Source organism: Bradysia coprophila, unplaced genomic scaffold, assembly GCF_014529535.1.
Source record: "Bradysia coprophila strain Holo2 unplaced genomic scaffold, BU_Bcop_v1 contig_24, whole genome shotgun sequence".
Classification (NCBI taxonomy): domain Eukaryota; kingdom Metazoa; phylum Arthropoda; class Insecta; order Diptera; family Sciaridae; genus Bradysia; species Bradysia coprophila.
This window is the reverse complement of record NW_023503501.1, coordinates 2561376-2586153: the sequence shown is the minus strand read 5'-3', so window position 1 is coordinate 2586153 and position 24778 is coordinate 2561376. Positions and strand designations below refer to the sequence as shown.

At 34.2% G+C, this 24778-nt stretch overlaps 1 protein-coding gene across 1 annotated transcript in view; it reads right to left on the bottom strand.

Annotated features, from left to right (window-relative positions):
• Nucleotides 1-3061: 3061 nt before the first annotated feature.
• LOC119077828 (multidrug resistance-associated protein 4-like) overlaps nucleotides 3062-24778 on the bottom strand; it is a 32630-nt gene continuing 10913 nt past the window's right edge. Inside the window, exon 17 of the mRNA XM_037185137.1 lies at nucleotides 3062-3107. The gene's annotated coding sequence lies outside the window, so the exon portion shown is untranslated. The remainder of the gene's footprint in view (nucleotides 3108-24778) is intronic.

Genomic DNA, 24778 nt, shown 5'->3' with positions numbered 1-24778 from the left:
TGTCAAAATTCACTGGTTAAACTTAACGAAGAATTACTGTACGAGCTCCTTGTAAACGTCAGACATGATCCAGTTGTCAAACATGTCGCATAAATTGAACGACCGATTTGCAGGCAGTTAACGTGAATTGATTGAGGTTAATGACAACTTAACGAAGACTAAAGTGGGGTTACGTTGACGAGTACAGTATAATGAAATGTTGTATAGGTTTTTTCCAACCGTAAGCCCAAACTTGGACCACACGAACGGCAACCATTTCATTCACAGCAGCATAACCTACACGATTTTAAAATGTTTTGTATGGCCTTGGTGCGTACAGTAATGTCCGGTCTACACGAAAAGTAGAAAAAGTCACATAAGTCAAATTGTCATGTTCATTCATGTTATACATGTTCACTTTTTGAAGTCAGACATTTTCCCTGGAGCTCGTACAATAATATTCGATTAAGTTCACTGCGAAAATTTTGAAAGGTCTACCCATATAATTTAACTTGTCAACATTCACCGGTTAAACTTAACGAATAGTTATACTGGGAATCGTTCAGGAACTAAAAACTCGTTACCCAAAGTGAAGATTTTGACATATTTTATATGAATGAAGTGTCAAAATCCTCACCAGTGAAACTTAACGAAGAGTTGCTGAACGAGCTCCTGGCGAGCTACAGCTGTCAGACATGCCGAATGAATTGAACGAAGAATTTTCATACAGTTAATGCCAATCGATTTAGATTAAGGACTACTTAACGAAAACTTATGTGGGGTTAAGTTTGCGAGTACCGTGTATTGACCATGTACAAAAAGGCCAACTGTCACATATTTCAGTGTCAAAATGCTTTTGTTCTCGCTTTGTTCTGGATACAACTCGCGAAATGGCCTAGATATACCGTCCACAACAGATCCGTAAATTTCTACAGCATGTATGTATGTAAGTGCATCGGGTGTATATGAATCGTTTGATGAGTCTTGAAATGAACTAAATTTAGCAAAATTAATTAACTGTTGAATCTATGCGGATGCGGATGAATTACAAGTTATAGTAATTGTATGATGAAAAAGTCATATCCTGTTACTATACCGTATATACTAAAATTAATTTCTATAAAAGAGAATGAGAAAAAGAGTGTGGGATGAAATGCGGAAAAAACACATTTTCACGAAATTTTTCCATTTCATTCGTTCCAATAAAAAACTGATATTTCCATAATCATCTTAATTATCAGTGGATTAATGAAGGAAAATGATGACGTTGAGTTTTTGTTTTTAACGATAACAAAAACGTTTTTTTATGAAATGTAAAAAAATAGATGAAGATGACTCAAACCGAACATTTTTCTTTTTACAAAATTTACTTAATTAAGATGTAGCTGGTGCTGTATAAAAGCCGGAGCTTTTACCATCGTTTTTTTTGTCTACCAAAACAACGTTACATAAGGCTATATAGTTACTCCTAACATTTGTCCAAGGAAATGTAAGTCAAAGCTTTTTCTGCATCTTTTATGTCCCAAGTAAAGAAACAATTCCTGACACCAATGAACCACTCGTTGTAAATGCCATTACAAAAAAAACCGCTTTTAATAAAGACTGTACGAACGATATCATTCAACGTTGTTTTTGTCCTTAGTGCCATTGTATTCGATATAGTCACAGATCCTTTTTGTGCTACTTTTGTGAAACAATTGATATTATCGCTGAGATGAATAAAAAGTCTGTTAAAAAAACATCATAACGCTCTCGTCGTGTAAAAAGTGATAATCCGGTGAAAGTAAAAAAACGTGACCTCTCGAAATATTGCAAATAACAGACAATGTGACAAAGGAAGGAAAAAGTGATAATACAAAAGAAGTTGAAAAAAAAACTTTGAAATAAAACCAAATTAAAACGAATATCTTAATTATAAAACAGTTCTCGTCGTACGTTGGCATTATCCTGTCGCATATACAATACACACATAATACAAAGCTGCCCTAAATATGTATCTAGTTGAAGAAGGAATCACGTGATAAGGAACACGTTTTTGGAGGGATGTAACGACTTAAGCTATCCGAGATAATAAAGGATTCATTTATTTAATTTATCTTTAGGATTTGTGTTAAATTGACGAAAATTAATGATTATATGGTTTGACTTGTCTCCTCAAAACCATGTCTTGTGGGTTTAATGGGTGAATGTTTGATAGTTGTCATCGTGATGAAAGTTTTTTTTGTTGCTGCTGAAAACCACTCTACTCTACGATATAATATCGTGTGTATAGTATTCCGGGCACAACGTTCATTCATAATGCCAAAATGTGAAAGGAGTATTTAGAGATAATTATGTCATTATACCAAGGGTTTATGGATAATGACTTTTTGTTTTGGTTATTTATGTCTTGTGATAATTTATATTCATGTTTGATGGATATACATCCGGGGAAAGATTCAAGTAGAGAAGCTAAACTTCAGTGCAAAACATTCACCTTTAATGAGAACTAAGACAGAGGTAACTTTGTTTTTCAGAAATTGTTGTTATATTTTTAGGTACGGTGCCGATTCCATCTTCTGATAATACTAGGCCCCATCTTTTGGATGGGTCAGATCCCTTGACTGACGGACTAATTTTCTCAAGAAGATTTTTGTAATCCGAGCAAAAAAAAGCACTCTAAAAGTTATATAAAAGTACAAGGGTATGCGTCCAGTAGCAAAGTTTAGCTTAGAGATTCTTATTCCCTTTACTTAAATACCACAGATTCTCAATCCACATAAAAAAACTTCAAAATGGCTCATTCGTGTTTTCAGTACTTAAGAGTCATCGATGAAAAGTATACATTTGGGTGATTTTTAAATACTGTCTTTTGATGATATCTTTCCACCAGAATCATTTTTCAAGTATGTACGACTGCAATAACGACCATGAATTGTTAGCTTTCAACATAAAATAGATTAGGTTGTAGCAATACTCTCTATAGCAACCAAACTCGCAATTCTCTGTGTCAAATTCACATCTTATTTCTTTGTGTTTTACAAACACTATTCTACATTTTGACTAACTACGCTGTAATTTACATGTAAAGGCTACTTGATTCTTTTACCACCTTAATAAAAGTAGTTTGTTTGCTAGAGAGGGTATTGGTTGTAGCAGTTTGACCAACCATGAGAAAACTAAGCAGTTTATGAAAATTTCGTTACAAGCTCACTTTTTTTAGAGCTGGTAAAGTTTTTTTTTATAAAAACATATGGAAGAATGAGACCATGTTTTGACACCTTTTATTGGTATGCTATAGTACAATGGTAACTTATATGTTAATTTATTACTATTGATGACAATTTTTCCAACTGTCTCTCTGTGAGAGACACCCAGCCGAACGTGTGCGAGTTTTTCCATTATATTGATTAATACTACAATTTTAGCTAACCACCGATGCCTCTTAAGTTTTATTGTCTGCTAACAGGCCCTGGAAAGGGGCAAATTTCTCGCTTACCTCTTAAATAAAAATGGAACTATTTGTATTTGTATTTGTATTTGTATTTATTTCGACAAACTAACAGGCCACGTTGCCTAATAACAAGTTCATCTTAAATTAAGTTTATAATAGGATTGGTTACAAAAATCATAATTATTTTCATCGGCTTTTAGGTTATGTTTTTTAATTTCAGCTTTGATAGGATATAGTTATAGGATTATTTTTAGACTTTCAAGTTTTAGTTAGAATAATTCAAAATTAGAATCGGAATAATTTTATAGAATCATAATGTCACAGACAACAACATCACTCGTATTTCATCAAGTCTTCCACCTTTGACAAAATATGAAATTCTTTGTCACTTTTCTGATGATAAACACAAATTTGTCCATCGTATGAATAGGCTGCCGCAATCTTACCATCTTTCTTTAGCTTTTTCGCACGCCGTAACAGGTCCAGATTATGTTTGGTTAAGTTTTCATTGATGAAAATCCGGTCCTCAATACCATATCCAATGTGCGACAATTTCAGGGCATTGGATTTGGTGAATGTGAAATATTTTGCATGGAACAAGCGTCGGCTGCGAGGATTATTGAACTTCACTACAACTGGCATTGATATGACTCCACCATTATCTTGTGTGTTCGACCTTGGTGTTTGTTTCAGCCGCAGAATACTTTGAATTGATCGATCATCTTCAAAATTTATCACTCGACTAATTTTAGTGATCACTGTTTGAAGATTTTCATCATCTGCTAATGGAATCCCCTTGATAATCAAATCCACCGTTTTTTCTCGATTGGCACTCGCTTCGCTCTGGCCGCAAAGTTCACACTCGTCCAAACTTTAATTTTTTTTCTTATCATAGATACCAAGATATTACACAAAAACTTTTTTGGTATAAATCCTAGAATATTATTCCCGTATTATTCCATTAACGAACTTAACCCAAAAATTTCTTTTTTAGTATTTATAATTTTCTTTTGTGGAAAACCAATAAGAATTACTAAACTTAAACACAATAATATCACGGGACGATACAAAAATTCTTTTGGGAATATCTCTCATGGAATTCCCCGTCTAATAAAAAAAGTTTTTGAAATCCGTTGAGGATTACGTGAAGTTATCGTGTTATCTAGGAACGAGACAAAAAAATCACCTGTCCGTTATGACCTATCTTCGAACTTAACCTCAGCAATTTAATTCGCTGTCGATTAAAAAAAACATTTTGGAAATCCATCGAAAACTACTCGAGTTATCGTGGAATCAAGCGACAAGACAAAAATTCTTTTGGGAATATCTCTAAGATCACCCATCCGTTACGACCCATCTTCGAACTTAACCTGAGGAATTTAATTCCCCGTGAAATAAAAAAAAGTTTTTGGAAATCCATCGAACACTACTCGAGTTATCGTGGAATCAAGCGACAAGACAAAAATACTTTTGGGAATATCTCTAAGATCACCCATCCGTTACGACCCATCTTCGAACTTAACCTGAGGAATTTAATTCCCCGTGAAATAAAAAAAAGTTTTTGGAAATACATCGAACACTACTCGAGTTATCGTGGAATCAAGCGACAAGACAAGAATTCTTTTGGGAATATCTCTAAGATCACCCGACCGTCATAGCCCATCTTCGAACTTAGCCTCAGGAATTCAATTCCCCGTCGATTAAAAAAAAGTTTTTGGAAATCCGTTGAGAATTAGTCAAGTTATCGTGTTATCAAGGTATCATCAAAGTGTGACAAACCAATGATATAATAGTCATAGAAAGGCCCCGTCGCCTCTCTCTAAGAATAGAAGTTTGATCTTCTCCAAGCTCAAAGATGCACGCTCTGTTGGTGATAAGAAGAATTCGTTTTTCCGTGTCCGGTGCTCTCAATGCGACTTCATACATGAAAGTTGCTCAACGACAGTTGATATATCGAGGACACTATTATGTCATTGTGACAAACATTTTCTATATTTAAGGTTTTTGGTCATGCATTTTCAATCATAGTAGTAAACATTGTGTGACAAACATTTTAGGGTGTTTATCATCCATAAGACCCATGACTTTCAGTCAAGGGAATAAAATGAGACGGTGCAGAGTGTTCTTGCTAAATTGTGCACATCAGCGATGAATTATCGATAAAATCATTGGTGATAGAACAACTGTAATTTGCAAAAGAAGCTTATCGACAAATTTTAACAAAAGAATTCGATTGTTTAAATTGGTCGCTAAGTTTATTATGCGAATTACGACAGAAGAATTTATCGTTAACTTCCTCGTATAGGAGAGGAATGCATTATTCATCGAGAAATTAGCAATGAAATTCGCATGCTGAGTTTTCTTATCGATGGAATGAGCGTTGATTTCTGGATGAAAAATAGATGAAATGTTTGACGAGAAATTTAACGATAAATTCCATAACCAATGATTTTATCGATAACTAGAGTGGAAAACTAACGTTAAAAATAATGTCATTTGAACAATAGATTTTGAACCGCCGCCTATTGTTCGTCCTTTTTTTTACACAGGATTTTAAATTTAGTACTCAACGGTTTTTCCATCAGCGCTCAAATGGCAACTCGTTTTTGACATGAAAGATGATCTTCAAGATACGATACTTCCAGACATTATCTCACTTTAAGTTTCGTTAAATGTTTCATTGATTCATTTTTTTTTATTTTTTTTTTTTAACGTGGATCAACACACTTCAAGCAAAAGTGCTGTTAATGACAGCTGCCAAATAGAGTACTATTTTGTACTTTTTACAGTGTAAAATTTTGTATCAAGTTTCAGTACCCTATTTAGAGTACTTCCTTTGCTTGAAGTGCGTTGCGTTGCGATTGACAAGAGTGCGTACAGTAATTGTTCGATAAGGTTCACTGGTGAATCGTTAAGAGGATAATGACTAGTTCAGCAAGTCACTTTCGTTCTCAAATTTTCTTACATTTAAAACATTAGTGACATTTCTTACAACTCTACCCATATCGCTGACATGGGTAGAAAAGTTACCTGTCAGTGAAATTTGACAGTTCTCACCAGACGATTAACTGAACGAAAAATAATCACTGTAATGATTTCTAGAGTGCGTACAGTAATGAAAACTAGAAATCATTCAATTAAGTCGCAGTGGAACTCTGTGCGCCAAAGTCACCGGGTACATTCCGCAATTCCTTCGTTTTGCAACACATGTAACATTTCGATTTTCTGGATTTTTCACGTTACTTTACAATTTCGGATCGAGAGTCTGAATTGGCCTGACCTCATTTTAAGTCCAGGGACATGACTGCAACCAACCCCTCGTGACACCCAACCACGTCAAAGTAAAATTATAAATTCAAAACGACTTAAATTCAACACTTTAAACATTTTAATGATTCGGGTTCAAAGTATTCAGATTACCATCAGATTACCTCATCCGTATATAATATTAGATTCCGTGAGCATTTTGTATCTTAAATCAAATCAACACTACCTCATTCTACGATACTATTCTATAGCTATGATATAAACTGATAGATTTCAAGGTGTAGCTGGCTGTTCTCAGCGTACACAATAAATTTGATTTTGTGTTAGATCAAATAGATGAAGATAGAGCAGTTGAAGAAAACGAACAAAAAAAATCGAAATTGATTTAAATTATGGTTATTTAGGTTTGTTCTTTTTTTTTAAATGGCGGAAATAATAAATTTAAAACCTATTCTGTTGTGTAGTTATTTGGTGTTTTGTTGTTGTAACAGCTTGCTTAATGTGATACTAATTTGTCTTTTAACCTGTGATCGTAAACAATGGTTAGAAATAATTAAAGTTATACGCTAAACTTTTAACGTTAAGAATTTAATGATGACACATGTTGTGGATCAAATTATTTTTTCGTGTTTATTTGGGGAAGTATAATTTAGCGAATTTCATACACGAATTTGTAAACCAACGGCCATATAAAAAATTGTTGTGATAAAACTTGGAAAATTATAATTTTATGTGTTTAAAAAATTTAAAAGTTTAATGACACGAGATCCTAGAGATTGCTGATTTATTAATGACCCAAAAATAAATAGCTAGGAAATGCTTGTGATAACTGAAAATTGTAGCTGTAGCTGAAAATTTTATAGTTATGTCCATTTAAGGATAATGCCGTTTGCAAACTAACGCTCAAATGTAATAGATTTGGTAGGTATGTACTTCGCACAAAGCGCCAATTTTCAAATAAAGACTAATCGCACAAAGTGCGAATAATAGACAGTTTGCGCGAATGGCATATAACTTATAAGTCAACTTATAACTTCGAAATTATAAGTTATAAGTCAGTCAGTTATCAGTTATAAGTTAGGTGGTTATAAGTCGTAAGTTATAAGTCGGCTGCATATAAAGTGAAATTTATAAGTTATAAGTCAGTGAGTTATAAGTTATAAGTGAATTTTCAAAATCTCTCAAAAACGTCGAATTCACAATTTTTTGATACTTTTGGACGTTTCTGAGAGATTTTGAAAATTCACTTATAACTTATAACTCACTGACTTATAACTTATAAATTTCACTTTATATGCAGCCGACTTATAACTTATGACTTATAACCACCTAACTTATAACTGATAAGTGACTGACTTATAACTTATAATTTCGAAGTTATAAGTTGACTTATAATTTATATGTTACTTGCGCAAACTGTCTAATCAAAAAATACTAATCGCACAAAAAAGACTAATCGTATTAAGCATGTTTTTGCATAATCACCCTCTTCAACAAACATTTTGTAGAAGGAGCATCACTATCTTCTTCAAATACTTTGTAAAAGTGAGCATATTTCTCCTCTACAAACCCTAGAATGAAGAATGAAGTATGTTCTGAAGAAAATTGTGGCGCCTCTACCGGGTAATCGAAGTTTACTTAAAGGATGCAAAGTCTCTTCATTTCTAAGGCCAATTTTTCGGTCATAGATTTATTCACCTTAAAGTAAAGCGACTCTGAAATAAAAAACTCTTCTGGAGAGGGATTACGGCGTCAGTTCTATTTTCTCTATTCAATCAAAACTCTACTGATAGAGAACAATTCACTCTTTCACTGAAAGCTTAGCGATTAAAGTTTAAAAAAGGAGTATAATGCAATGACAGAAAACGTTTTTTCAAATCCTTATCGCCAAGCCGAAATAGGGTCGATTGAGAAACTGATTACCGTTCCGGAGTCCTGAGATCATGTGACACACGATGGCATTTTATTTGACTGAAATCCGTAGAGTAAAAAATTAATTTTTTTTCTGTTGAAAATGGTTTTGTCGCAGCGACATCTTTCAGTGAAAGAGTGAATCGTTCTCTATCAGTAGAGTTTTGATTGAATAGAGAAAAGAGAGCTGACGTCGTAACCCCTCTCCTGGTGAATTTGCTTTTATCACAAAATTTCAAGAGGGTAACGTTTTTGTTTGAAATTTTTTATTTTTCCAAGTGTGGCGTTTGCAGCTCTAAGCGAAGGGGAGCGAAGCAAGCACACAAGGTACTAAGCCCAGTGAAATGAGTTGTAACGCTTTTGTAAATAAAATAATAAATCATTTACCGGGGGCGGTAACAATTTTGTGATAAAAGCAAACTCGCAACATGCGAGTCTCAAGTGTGTTTTTGAGCAACAAGTTTCGGTAACTGTCGTTACAACAAGTGTAGTTGCCTCCGGTTCGTCCAAAGATTACGTGGAAAAGGATGATCACCGAAGAAGCCAAGGACCAAAGTAAGACTTGGCGCTGAATCGTGTGCGATGGAGGTAATTTATTGGTGCCTTATGTTTCCCCGCGGAGTAGGACAAGATAATGATGAACCTAGTTGTCTGTGTATGACTTGAACAGTCTCCAACATTAGTGTAACCGATTAAAGAAACTCGAATCTTTCACATAATTTCGCAAAATACATTAACGTAGGAATATAATTGTTGGTTCACTTTTATGGCCGTTTCAACTATCAAAAACATAATTCTTGTGGTAGTCAGTCGGCTGACTGGATATTCCTTTTATTTTAATTTCAGATAATGTCAAAATGCAATAAAATCTACCACAGGCAAAGTTGCTGCTGAACTGCTTTTCTTTACGACATTATATAAAAAAGTAGTGTAACCTTTATTACTGTCTGCACGCAAAGGTTTTATTTTAATATCGTGTAATTTAATGCATTTCATGTCGCTTCCTACATTACCAAATTTTGAAGCATTCGGGCAATAGATCATATAGAAATTTTTGTTTGTGACAAAATAAAAGGGTGTACGAGTGTGTTGAACAATGAACGATCTCGACTACTGGTAGAAGCGGGTTAATTGCGGGGTTAATTGCTTTATCGGAATAGCTCTTCAAACATATTTACATGCAGACAGTCTAAATGTTACGAGGTACACAACGTAATGAAAAGAAACCATTCAGAAGTATTTTACGTCGAAGTTAATGTTTTTATCGTTTGAAGTTGAACTTTTATTGCAATTGGTAGAGTGTACATTAAAACATCGTTCAAACACAATGTCGTTAATATTGTCAAGGGAGTTCTCAATCAGTCGGTTTACAGAGCCATTGAATATTCAATATTTGTACAATACCATTGAAATTTAGCTGGGTCAATGTCAGTAATTGTAAATTCAGATAGACACTGAAGACGTAGAGAATATTTACTTTGCAAAGTTGAACAACAGTATCTCGAAAAGTTGTAGAATTAAGGATGGCCGATAACGGTAAGTAATGATAACAGTCCAATTAACCTCTCGATTATGTTTTGATTTAGTGTGCTCCATTTCGGAAATTGTTCATGTTATGCTGCGCGGATACAATAAAAACAAGAATAGACCGGCTAAAGCCTTTTGATGTCTTTTTTCTTTTTCTCGTTTTTTCTGGAGGCAAGCAGGAAGAATAGTTTCATTAGTCGATATCCAGCTGTTGAACAATAAACATCTCCACCAACTTTTACCAATTTGGCAGTCAACTACCAAATTATTGAATTATAAATAGGCAAGCAGTCGACGTGTAGCTCTCAAACAGTAAACATCTCTTCCACATCTCTATCAGCATGGTCGTCAACTACCACTTTGGTAGTCAAGTACCAGTTTGGTAGTCAAGTACCAGTTTGGTAGTCAAGTACCAGTTTGGTAGTCAAGTACCAGTTTGGTAGTCAAGTACCAGTTTGGTAGTCAAATACCAGTTTGGTAGTCAAGTACCAGTTTGGTAGTCAAGTACCAGTTTGGTAGTTGACTCCAGTTTGGTAGTCAACTACCAAAAATTAAGCTTTAAAGCGAGCATGTAGAATAATTTTGTCAGTTGTAATGTAGTTTTCAAATAGCAAACATCTCTTCTCCAAAAATTACGCTTGGTAGTCAATTATAGCATTGGTAGTCAGCTACCAACTACCAAATTTTCGAAATGCAAGGTTAACTCTGAGCTATCGGTTATATCAGATAACAAACAATTATTACTTGCCTGGTGTTGATTTGCTCATAGTGGCTTTGCAATTTGGAATATCAATCCAGCTACCAAAACTACCAACTTCCAAAACTACCGACTACCAAATTTTCTGTCTATTAATAGGCGAGCAAGTAGAATCATTTCGTTAGTCGGTGCTTGGTTATTGAACAGTAAACATCTCTGTCGAAAATTATATTTGCTAGTCAATAATTATCTTGGTAGTGACCTACCAACTACCAAATTTTCGAATTGCAATGCTAACTATGAGCTATCGGTTATCAGGTAACAGATAATTATTATTTGTCTGGTGTTGATTTGCTCATAGTGGCGTTGCAATTTGGAATATCAATCCAACTACCAAAAATACCAACTACCGACTGAGAGCTATCAAAACTACCAAGTTTGTAGAACAGACAGACAGAAAAAGCGGCCATAATATGGTATTTTTTCTAGAAGAAAAAAGACCTAAAAATTAGTTTCGTGTTCACTTTTGCAATTTATTATACGGGATGCCGCGGTCAAGGTTCTGAAAGAACAGGTTAAGACACTTTCGAGTTGATCAAAATTTTCCTGTAGCGCCAACTAGGTTTGGAAAATTTTATATGACGATTTCAACTTAACAAAAAAAAATGTTTTCAAGTTGACTTTTCAAACAATATACATGTCTGAATTGTCAAGATTTGTATTTCACCCGCATTCGTAAGTGTCTTAACCTGTTCTTGCAGAACCTTGGCCGCGGTGACAAATTTGTTCGAAATGTTTTCGAAATTCGAACTGGAACACTGTTGATTTTCGACCAAAATACACTGAAACTGAAAATCTTTGCTCTGAAAACATTACTTTCGAAGGGTCGCAATGGAGAGGCCACATTTCTATACGGTCAATGTCAGTAACAGTATTACCGTTCAAAAAACGTTTTTTAGACAATCTTATCGTTTTTTGAACCCTTGAGGAATTATTCTAGGAGACACAAAGGATGCAGAAGCTATAAGTCTGCGGCAAGTTTTACTATTACCTCAAAATGAGAGGAAAAATTAGACAATGGCAGGCGTTCCTTAAATTTTCAAATAAATTTTTGTACATTTTTGCGTTGCTGTAGGTGACGAGGAGTGTAAAAATCGCGTCCCCTTTTTTTACTTAACTTTTTTTTTATTCAGTTTCGATGGGATTGCATTATTGGACTTTTAACTTTTAATCTTCTATGCAAATGCAGTACCCAATGATTGTTGATGCAGTTTTTTGTTGTAAAACGTTCAATATATGTGTAATATTAGTGTCGTGTACGCATCAAACACCCAACGTTACCTGAATTCGCTATCCATTCAGTTTGTATACACAATACAAAAAAACACTCCGAATAAAAGATCAAAGAGAAAAGTTCTGATATTGAACATTGAACATCAAAAGTGTTGTTGTTTTCATGAATCATTGAACCCATTCATTGCAAAGCGTTTTTTTACAATGCTGAGCAATGCAAAAAAAATGTGTATATACATAGTTTCGGCGTATATATCTACTGTACGGAATAAGAAAAAAAGCGAGGGAAAAGTTTCGAGGAAGTTTAATTTAATTTTTATTCATAATTTCTCTGTGAAAACTTAAGTGATTAAAAAATTGTTTTAAAAATAAATCTAAACGTTCGCTTCCTACTTCGTACGATACATTTCTTTTGAGGGAACAAAAGGAATATCCACAGACATTCAACTTTTTGGACTGGTATATTGAAGTGCAAAGTGAAAATGAAAAGGAAAATTTTTTAAACGATGAACAGGTAGATATAAAGTAGGGCTAAGATTATAGAGACTATGAAATTTTAATGTTGGTAACTAAGTGGAATTCTCTTCCACTTCTACAAAAAATATTTTCGAACCAGGCATACTGCTATGTAATGTTCCAGCCGGAAAAGCCAGTTATATGAAAATCTTTAAAGTCGAATACAGTCAGAGGCAGGGAATTTTCAGCATGAATTTGCTTCAGCTATTTTTCAGCTGAATCCGCACATACAATCAAAACTGTTTATACGGTTGAAGCTGCTACACGCACGCGTATGGTATTGATGAAACAGTATGAAGACTGAAGACGTGTCAACAGATCTGATTGCTTGTGTGTATCAGCTGAGAAACAGCTGAAGCAACTTCATGCTGAAAATTCACTGCCTCTAACTGTATCTCTGAAACTACAATATCTTTTTGAAAAATGTATTCTGCTCTGAAAAGTAAAAGAAAATACGGCTGCAGTTCTAAGATTGGGAAGATAGTGAGCCATGATGATGATGGCACTTCTTTTTAGGAACTGACCTCTGGTTACTTCAAACTTTGTAACAGTACGAATATTAGCAGAAAATATGGTCAAAAACGTAAGTAATGTCTTGTGTCTAGTGCAAAGAAGTAGCAGGAACATCAGGTTTAGACTTTATTTTTGAGGAGTTATACCTTCAACAGTAATTTCATCGAGGTACGGGACCAATAAAGTAGTTGCGACAAACACGAAAATCGTCAATAACGTCCCAAAAATGGAAATTTCCATTGTCCTTGAACATAAATCAAGGAAAGGGGAAGTAGTGATAAATTGTCTTTGCAAGAAACACTAGAAATAGTATCCGAAGCTATAGCTATAGAGAAAATTAAAAACAAAAAAAAAACCGAAAGTAGTCCAAACGTAATAGATCATTTACGCGGTAGGCGAATTGTTATGTAATGGTCAACTTTCGCATGGGACAGGTAGTAAATCGATTTAACTATAAGTTTGTGGATGATTATTGACTTAATGCGGTCTTGTCGAGGGGAAAGCTACTCGAGCAAATACTGCTAGAGGTGCTATTTAGTGACCAATAGAATGAAATAGTTCACCAATAGAAGGAAATGGTACACCAATGGAAGTAGGTTGGACAGAATTGGCTCGCGTATAGTTTTCCCTCGGGCTTTGTGTTTTAAAATGTATATTTTTGCCGTAAAAGCCATGAATGTCGTCGTAGGTATGTAGCCACATTTTCAATCGTAAAATCCGTTACAGGGAAACAGAAACCCACGTTGCCAAACATTTTACTTGCTTATTACTTTGTCGGATCTCGACCGACCCATAAAATATTTCTTTTATTTACTTAATAAAGTAGAAAATGAGAATCAAAATTTTAATTTAAAATTTACAAAACTTTAACCAATAAAAAGTACGGTTGCACAACATAAAAACTTTCCTCCGAGACTGTTTATTCTTTATATTATACGCTTTGTCAAATATCCTAATTTTCATAACTGCAAACAATTTCTGTAAGAATTTCGCCATAATAACACACGTATTTTATTAAATTTTAAAAATGGCTGTGCTGTTTTCTTATTTTCTTAGAATACATTTTATAATAATACAATGTGGTCGTCAGAACCGTTGCATCCCTTTTACTCCATTTGGTTGTGTAACATAGACGCTTTTCTAAGCTCCCTTGACTCCATTTGAAGTTTATGAATTGTTTTGAATAAATTTTCGTGAACATTTTCAACGAAATCACATCATTGCCATTCGGAAAATGCAACGACAATTTCATAGACAAGGAAATAATAAAAAAGTTAGTGGAAAGTTTAGCTCATGTTTTTTTTGTATAAAATTTCAATTAAATAATGATCCTACGGTCATGTTTTATTCATCATTTGGAGTTATGGTCCCACATCAGTGTTGTCCAACAGGGGGATCCGTTCAATTCGAATAGAAATGTTAAAACATATTTTCATTAAAGGTCAATGAAGTCTGTTCAGCCATAGAAATTGCCTTACTTCAACTCGTTCAAACGAACACATTCCACTGACACGAGCTACCTCTAATTTTGTCTGAACATATGTACGTAAAACAATGTGAACATCTACCCAGATCAGGTTGTATAAATAAATGACTGTTCATGGAACGTAAGGTAATTGTTTTCGGAATTTGAGTATACCGTTTATAAACATATACAAACAAAAATTTGCAATGTAATGCTGACAAATAATTCAACATCTGGTTACGCGGTTTTCCGAAACGTGTGTGCAACGACGTACACAACTCTGTCTATGAAAATGGAGTATCACCGATTGGGTGGGACAGATCACTTGACTGAATTTTTTTCAAAGGTTCTGTTGTCCTCTAAAAAGCACTGAAACGATCGATTCTCTAATTGTAAAAAACCGTGTGCACAAACATCACCATCGTGTTATCGAGAGAAGTGAGGAGAAATTCAAATAACATAAAGAATGGAAAAATGTGTCTTTATGGCGTTTCTTCACACTAGGCCCCACCTTTTGGGCGGGTCAGGTGGCTTGACTGACAATTTTTTCAATATACTTTTAATCAATTTATTTTCTATTGTTAACAACTTGTTAAACTTCCGAAATATCACAAATAAAAGATTTTTTAATCAAACATAAATCATAAATAGACAAGGACTCGCTCCGCTCTGCCCGCAAACTTCCCTCTCGTATAAGTTGTCTATTATTCAGTTTCAAAGTCTTATTGTTAACGCTAATCAAAAGTAAAAGATGAGAATATAGAACGATTAGAGGACTCTTTCACTTTGGTACAATAAAAATAGCACGGTAGACGTTCTTCCCTTACACTTATGTACAAAAAGGAAGCATCCCGGTACTTACTACATTCACAAAACTGTTAATCTGGAATAAAATAGCACGACTCGTGCGAATTACGGCAAACGTCACACCCGTGGGAGTTTTGAAGTCTTCTGTTTGATTGTTTTTCAGTGTCATTCCATACATTTGAATAACGATTCAGAAAATGGTTTCACGTGGCTATCCCTGACTATAGCCAACTATCACCGTGATAGCTGACGTTCGCGTGACTATCCCTGACCATAGCTGACAATCACTGTGATAGCTGGATATAAATAAACGACAAAATCAAATTCCATCGCAGTAATCTTTTTCGATTGATTGAATTTCCAACAGTGTAAAATACTGTTTTTCTGGAATAACTTCCGGATCCTTAACCCCACATAGCCTCACATAGCATCTTCGAACTTAACCTCAGGAATTCAATTCTGCGTCGATTAAAAAAATAAAATTAACAATTGGTTGATAATTACTCAAGTTATCGTGTTTACAAGCAAAATATTGGGACAAACAACTCCGTTTTTCATAACATATCATACAACCTTTCATTCAAAAATTTTAGGGTATTTTCCGGCGTAAGACCCTGACTTACAGTCAAGGGAACTATGTCGATTTTTCGTGGTGATGTAACAAATCAACCAAAAATGATGATGATGATTTTGTTGGTTCCTGGGGTTACCTTACGAAAGGTAACGCAAAGGCGTCTTGTTCGATTCCATAGAAAAAGTGTAAGAATTTGTCACATTTTTCAGTGCATCGACAGAGTATTATTACGCAACGAGTTAGCAAGGAAAATATTGGAGATGAACTGGAATGTTCAAAAAATGAACCAAAATTTTTTACATTTCTCAGAGTACACTAAATCAATCTGAACAATTCCAGTTGCTATCGAAACTTTATATTATACGGAGTCCTGAGTCATACGCTAGTCACTAGTATTCTGTTCTACCAAAATATGTAGAGTCAATGCACTTGTTTTCATTATAAGCGTAAATCCAATCACGGCAGAGTAAAATAAGCCAGGCACACAGAGAGAAATCCTGGATTAGATTTAAATCTTTTTCGGATTACATATAGGACCAAATTTATTTTTGGATTGAAATCTAATTTTTCGAAAGATTACTTGCATTTAATCTTTCGATGGATTAGATCGAAATCTTGCAAGAGATTTAAATTTTTTTTATTTTGAAATTACAAATTTTTTTTCAACTTATATTTGAATATCGAATCAGATTTACTTGTTTTATTTATTCTGAAATTGGGAATTTTATTTGTTTAGTTGAAATTAAATGTTTTTTTTTTACTTACTTCGATCAGGATTTGAACTCTTTCACCTCGGTACCTCCGTATCTCCAGTCCTGTACTTTACCACTGAGCTATTGGGTTCTTAATCTTAGCAAGATTTAATTTCGAACCGTTGTGACGGAGATTTTAATCTTTCAAAGATTAAAAAATAATCTTCTGAACGAAACCTTTGTACCGACTGAGGTAACCATCATAGTAAACGAGTTCAAATCCTAATCGAAGGCAACATTTTTTTTCTTCATTTTTTTAATTATTATATTTCATAAATCTGGATAAGCAACGATAAGGAAGTTGAGCCTGACAAAAGTATTGAAAAGTAGGAAAATATTATAATAAAACGATATTTTGCGCCCCATATTTAATTGTACAATTGATTAAGAAGTAGAACAGACCAATTTGCATGGAAGAATTTATTTAATTTTGCAACGATTTTCAACTCAAATTAATATTCCTAAAGAAAAGCAAAAAAAGGTCTCAAACATTTCTGTGCTGTGGTTTTTAGTTTTACTTTGAATCGCTAACATATGACAAAAAATTACACATCTACCACCTACTAGATTCTAATCATAAACTCTAGGTACCATAACAACGTTCTTTGAAAAAAAAAAAAAAAATCCGTGGCAAAATTGTCTATAGTTAACTTCACTTCTCACTGCTACTATCAATTTTAGCCATTTTAATCCGAAACGTAATCTATCGAAAGATTTAATTTTTGTAATCTTTGAAAAAAGATTGAAATGAAATCTTTAGAAAAATTTAAAATGTTCGTAATCTTTCCAAAGATTAAACATTTAATCTGACTTTTTTCTTTGTGCAGGAGCGGTTCATTTTCGAAACGTCAAATAAGGGACATAATACACTGTATGAAAATGTCTTAAAACAAACACCTGCCTGGTTTAATTTACTCTGCCGTGGTCCAGTGGATGATACTGATACACTGATTGTGGTATCTGAAAATGCTGGTGCGTTGGTGGAGTGAAATAGTACATTTTCTACCTTGGTGTATATTTCGAGAATAACTTCGTATGTACAATTGTATATAACGAGCGCCAGCGAGTGTATATACAATTGAACATAAGAAGTGATTCGAGAAATATACACCAAGGTAGAACAATGTTTTATCTCCTGCAAGCTGATATTTCATACATAAGCGAAATAACCACAAAAATTTGGATTTAAAATTAATTAATTAAGCATGTTGTTTTAAAACGCATTCACAACAAAAAAAACATCATACAGAGAATCCTTTATTTACTTACTCACACACATATACTATCCACCTCAACATTTCGTTCAAATCACATCATTCCGACTACTCTGATTATTTGATCGATGTAGAAGTGACTAACGAACCACTACCGACACCAATTGCATCGCGTTATGTGATTTGTTGGCTTAGTGGTCAGCATGTTTGGTTGATATGCTGCTGGTCCCGCGTTCGCTTCCGCCGTTCGGCGATTTTTTTTTTTCAAATATGTAGATGGAAAGTAAATTTACCCTAGGTGGGTTATGTGTGAATTATCCAATCGTATAGGCTGTGGTTATGTATGTGTTTGTGTTTATATGCAGAAACGCGTAATGTATGAAATATCAGCTTGCAGGAGATAAATCTTATTATTTCAATACATTTGCTTACAAGAGTAGTCTTAAGACAATTTAACGCTTTGCTCGACCTACTATCGACTCGAATCCCGTTCAAATTATACTGAAGGTTAAATGTTAAATGTAATACAAGCTACAATACAAGAATGCATTTGCAAAGTACACAAGAACTACTTTTGTGTGATAGCTGTCAGGTTAATTTCCAATGGAAATTTTCCATGTTGTTGTCTATGTACTATGTGTCGATCACACCAGTCAAATCATTGAAATTATAACCAAGAAAATTGTACACCACAATAACATTATAAATTGATTAAATTGACATTAGATTAACGCATATGTATCGAACACCAGCCAACGACAACCTGACTACAATGTTGAACATTGAAGTTATGGTTTACCACAATTACATGATTGAAGCGTAAGATTTATTGACAACTGGTCGATGGGACAACGTTATCTAACAGCAATCGAGTAATTATTTCACTTAATCACAATGCGGTTTTGCACTTATGATTCATTTATTATGGCGATTCCCCTGGTGGAAGTTATTTCACGGTGAAACGAGTAGGAAATTTAAAATTGTGAGATTGATTGTAAATTTCATTTCTAACGTTTCTGCACTATTATATCGGAACAGCCTTGGCAACCATTATATTGTTGGTATGTTTTAAGAAGAGGATGTGAGCTAGCTGCATATACTTAACTTAACTTATACATCTTGGATGCGACTCGCATTCCAATAACACTATATCAAACTAGTATAGACAGAGCCGTTTTAAGCCTTCTCAGCGCCTAAGGCCATTTAATCTGAACGACCTTTTCGAGAAAATACCAGAAATCGATTAACTTATTCGAATCAAGATTTTCCAGCGCCCTGGTCGGGCCACTTGTTCCGTGTGAATATACGGCAGTGAAACTAGACCATAAAATGTTCACAGAATTATTTCACTTGCCTCTTTCGTTAAAAATACAATTCGATCGCCGAAATTATTAAAAGCAGAAACCACTCCATAGCAGACCATTAAATGCGTTCGAATTTTGCAATGGACTCGAACGTGACAATATTGTAAACGACCAATATACAATTCCAAAATGTATTGGTCGGCTCGTATTTTCTGAACCGAAAATGATGTATTGCCCCATTAGTGCTCCACCTAATATCAATTATTCATTATCAATATTATGTCATTAAATCATTTCGGCACTCGTTGCTATATACACTGAACCCGAAAAGCCCCGTATAATCGCACTGTATGTTGTAACATATGTCTGTTTTAATAATAGACTCTGCGATGGTGAATGGGGATACAACATTAATGTACTCACACTTTAAACGGAAACTTTGGTCGTTATTACGTAATTGTCACAACACAGTGTAAAAATCAAATAAATATGCAAATGGATATGTCATCTGGTGTGAGAGATGTGTTGTGCATATATGTTCGTATTAAATGAATGAATATAACGCTCCCCATCTTGCCTACAATTCATATAAATAATTTATGCATTAACCAAATAACCAGATCCCCTCGGGATATAAAACACACGTTTTGCATGTAAAAATAAAATATTCCGTACCATACTGATAATTTCCCTCCTCGCATTTTCTTCCTCTTTTTTTCGCTCTCCTATCTCTACATTTATTTTTTTTACTTAACACAAAGCGTTTTTATTTAATATCAGCTGCTAAATTGCACTGTGATTTATATTTTGGCCTACATTGTACGAATGAAGAATGAATTATAGATAAGTTAATAGCCGGAATGTGTATAGTTGCCCAAAATTAATTGCTTTGTTTTTAAAATTATATGATTAGGATCGTGATAAAGATAATTTTCATTTTAATGTTAAAAAATATTCCGTTGTACTGTCCAACATAGCTTTATGAAGTACATCAATGCACTTCAAGCATGAGTGGTATTCTATATAGAGCAGTGCTTATTCGCGAAAATATTTTCACAAATTTTCTCAAAATTTCGCGATTTACTCAAATTTTCGTGAATTTTTGCAAAACGTTTTTTGTGAAAATTTGAGAAAATCACGAAAACTTGAGAAAATCTGTGAAAATATTTTCGCGAATATAGGCACTGATAATAGAGTAACTGAAACTGCACAGTGTATCGAACAATTTTTTTTAAGCTCGGAACAGATCAGACTAATCTGAAAGTTTTCAGATCAGATTGATAAATTTTCAGATCAGATCAGATTACTATTCGATTGAATCTGATCCGAATCTGAAATTTCAGATCACTTAATTTCAGATTTAGTTCAGGTAAATGCTGATTAGATCTGTTTATCTGAAATATTTGTATGAAAATTTCAAAATTTTTCAGATCAATCTGAAATCAGATTAGATTGAAAAAATTCAGATTTTCAAATTTCAGTTTGAATTCAGATTTAATTTGACTTTTTCAGATTCAGATCAGCTAAATTTTAAATCAATCTGAACTGAATCTAAACTCTTCAATTTTTGGCTCTGTAAAAAAATTTTGAAAACACATTTTCCTAGAGGGAACCGACAGCAGGCGCGCCGACTTGTAGGTGGCGTTGGGTGCCGAAGCACCCAACACCAGAATTTGTTGGGTGCGTAGCACCCAACGAAATAGCAGACTTTAGCCAGAACTGATATTCTAATTTTTTTTTAAATGTCATAGCTTAGGCAATTCTATGTATTTCTCACTATCGGAGCTATTCATTCTTTCTTTGAAATGACTTATTCTACTCTATCAAAACCGACAAATCAAACCAAGAGTACAGACTACAACTAATTAGAATTTTTGTAGAAAGTAGAAAGCAACGATAATAATTTGTCGACACAACCTTAACAATTTTAACTCCTAGAATATGCAGGTAGTATACTTATATGGGATATGGTTAAGTTAGGTAAGTTACAAATTTCGTACATATTGAAGCATTCGGTGAATTATGTTGGCTATGTTTTGCCAGTCAGTCTATTATTTTTGTTCATATTTTTATGACAATGTGAATTTGAAGATGTAGACTACGGGCCTTGTCAACAGCTTCCGGTGAGTGCTTCATAATATACGATATTTCCAACTAACTTGAGAATGTCCCATATATTTATGTTTCCATTTCCATGCTGAGATTTTTGATATATTCACTTATACTTTGTTCCATAAATTTTCTTAAAAGTATCTAAAGATGTCAGTGGAGAAGAAGAGCGATTATGCGCCCGATTCATGAAAAAAAGCCAAACTAAGCCAAGCATTTGAGTCACCATTCCTTATGTAATTTCAGTGAAAACTTTATTCACATTAAGAATGGTGACTCAAATGCCTGTTGCACGGCCGTGACATTACAAAAAATAGTTTTACTTTCATTAATCGGGAACACGATCCTTCATTATTGAGGTTTCCATTTAAGTTAAGTGAATGAATCCGAAAATCCCAGCATCGAAATGGCAAAATATACGAGTAGTGGACCCCCACACCCAGCAAAGTTTCTAGTGGCCTAAAACTACGAAACAGACTTAAACATTTCTCATCATTAGGGCTCTCAGCAATACAATGGGTTCTTTTTAGTTCGGAACATATTTGAGATTTTTTAGAGTTTTAACAAAGTGTTTCAAGTCTTTGATATTTAGGCACAAAATTTGAAAATCTCTTAGCGAATTCAAATTTCACGAAAAGGTATCTTAGACTGGGAAAAACTTAATTGAATAGAAACATCGATGATATTGAAAACTCTAAAAAATCTAAGATTGTGATTTTTAAAGACACATTGTATAACTTAAAATAATTTTAGGTAATTTCTGGAAAAGATAAAACAATTTCATCCTTTGTGATCTTGTGTTAGCTCGAGATTGTAAAAAATCTTGGTTGTGCTATAACTTCAGCCACATAGACAAGCAGACCTAGACGATGGCACGCGAAAACTCAGCCAGCCCCATTTTTCTCTTCATTATCTTTTCCATAATAGCTTAAGGAAAACAAACAAAAAATCGAGTGATGGTGTTCAATTTAAGAATTAGGGAAAGTATACTCAGACTCTCAGATTTTCGAATTTTAATAGTTCGCTGGTTGGTGCATTTAATGCTCGTAGTTCATATCGTGACGAGCTAGTAAATGGAAAAGTGATCATTTGCTATATGTTAGCAAAATCGTTTCAAGAGCTGTAGGAGAAAATCTAAGATTTTGTTAATCTTTATCTAAGATTTTGTCATCCTATCAATTCGTCCTACAAAGTTCGGATGTAAAACCCCTAGCTCAAATAAGGGTCAATAAGGGCCCTAACTCAATAGGTCTGGTGACGTCTTAATGTCATCATTGTATGAAATTTAAATTTTTGTCACCGTACTCCGAGAACTTTTCCTAAATTTCCATTGTAAAAAATTCGCCTGCGGCGCTAAAGTATTCAATTTTATATCACTCATTTATCGGATTTTAATATTCAGAATACTCAGAGCTATTATTGATGCGACGCTATGCCATAACAGGAACATCTGTGTTTGTTGAAATTTTAACTGACCATCGTTCTACGCTTTCTAAGAGTCTTTGCAATGAAAATTTATCTTGGAGCATTAGCACCCAACACCCAAAACAAAAGTCAGCGCGCCTGACCGACAGGCTAAAATTGTGATAAATTAATTACTTTTAATTGCTTTCAATTCTTTTTATTACTCTAATTACGGGATTAACACCTCTACTTGCCGGATTCGACCTTCAATTCCCACAGTTCAAGTAGAAGTGTTTTTTATGGGCGTTTAGAAACGAACAGAACTATCTAAAACGCTTTTCCTTTTGTAATAAGTTAGCTATTTTCATAATAAAGTAGTAAATGGAAGTGTTTTCCGCACTAGATGTGAGATACGAGCGAAGCGAGTTCGGCAACACATCGTGTGTGCAAAACCCCCATTTACTACTGTGTTTGGAACTAGCTATTTTGCGCAAAACCCCATTTACTAACGTGTTAGCAACAAGATTTTATCTACTGTTAGTTGAAATATTCATAATTTTCAAGCAAAACACATGTCATAATGTCATAATCACAATTAAAAATTAATTTAAAAGATCAAACTGAAACATCAACACGCCATGACACCGTCAAATATTCATATTCCCCAGAAACAAATCTCAGATCTAGTATTCGATTTATTTACTAGAAAACAGTAAAAATAGAAACAAATTTTTTTTTGAAAAGCGTTACCGGCATCTGCCGAGTTGCCATGTATTGCCAGGCCGGACCTGCTTTCGTTTGTCTTATTCGGATAAGAAATACATCCACTCTATTTTAATGATGTAAAAATGGAAGGTTTTAATCTGCTTAGAGTTTCTGCACACGCCACGGGAATTTTTCCAGGTAGTTCGCTTAAGCATATATTCAACGTAAATATTCATAGAAAATACTTGCAGAGATCAACAGAGCATTATTTCGGTTCAAGAACATCCAATACTTCAATAACAATTTCCGCTTTCTTAGAACTGTGTTGCTTCAAGTATACTGTTGGATGTTACTATTACAAATAAAGCTGATCTGTTGTGTAATCTGCACGCAGTTTCCAATCCAGTACATACCATCGTTTTTCCAAGTTAAGGAAAAATTGCTTATTTAAAGCAAAGCAGTTTGTTTTCCGTAAAACAGCTGCTGCGTGACTGTACCTGAAATGCAAGGTGGAACAAAATGTGTGTGAAGTTAGCTCAAAATAAAATACTTTGGACCCTTTTTCCTGTGAGAATAAAGACCCGCCTCCTGCAAGTATAAATATGTCGTAAGTCCTGGGAACTGTTCAAATAAGTCCAAATCACAATAATTGTTTTTTCTATTAGTCGCTTTTTGTGATTTCTACACGCAGACTTAGACATTATTTTTGTTCAAATCATAAATTACTGTCACGAGTTACTTGCTTTGATTTGTATACACTCAGTTCATTTCAAATCACCAATCACAGTGACGATTCACTTGCTGTTACTTGTACACCACAACTTCTGTGTACAAATCAAATCATAGCAGGTGACTCGTAATAGTAATAGGAATTTGTGATTAAGCAATACTCTCTCAAGGCTACTTGATTCTTTCACCACCTTAATAAAAGTAGTTTGGTTGCTCTCTATAGAGAGGGTATTGGATTTAGACCTTGGGTTAGAGACACAAATCACAGCAAGAGGCTCATGATAATAATTTGTGATTTGGACATAAAGAAAGTCGGGGTACAAATGACAGAAAGGGTCAGTTAAAAGTAATTTGTGATTTTTAACACACAAAAAGCCGGGGAACATATGACAGGAGGAACCGAGGAACTCATAGAAAGTAATTTGTGAGTTCGACCACGGCAGAGTAAAAGTACTCTTTACTCTGCCGTGGTTCGACTTATTTGTACAATATTCAGGCACAGCTATCAGGCTTTTACAGACACACCTCCATTCAATAATAAATCGGAGTATTTATACTTTCAGGAGTCCTTATTGACTT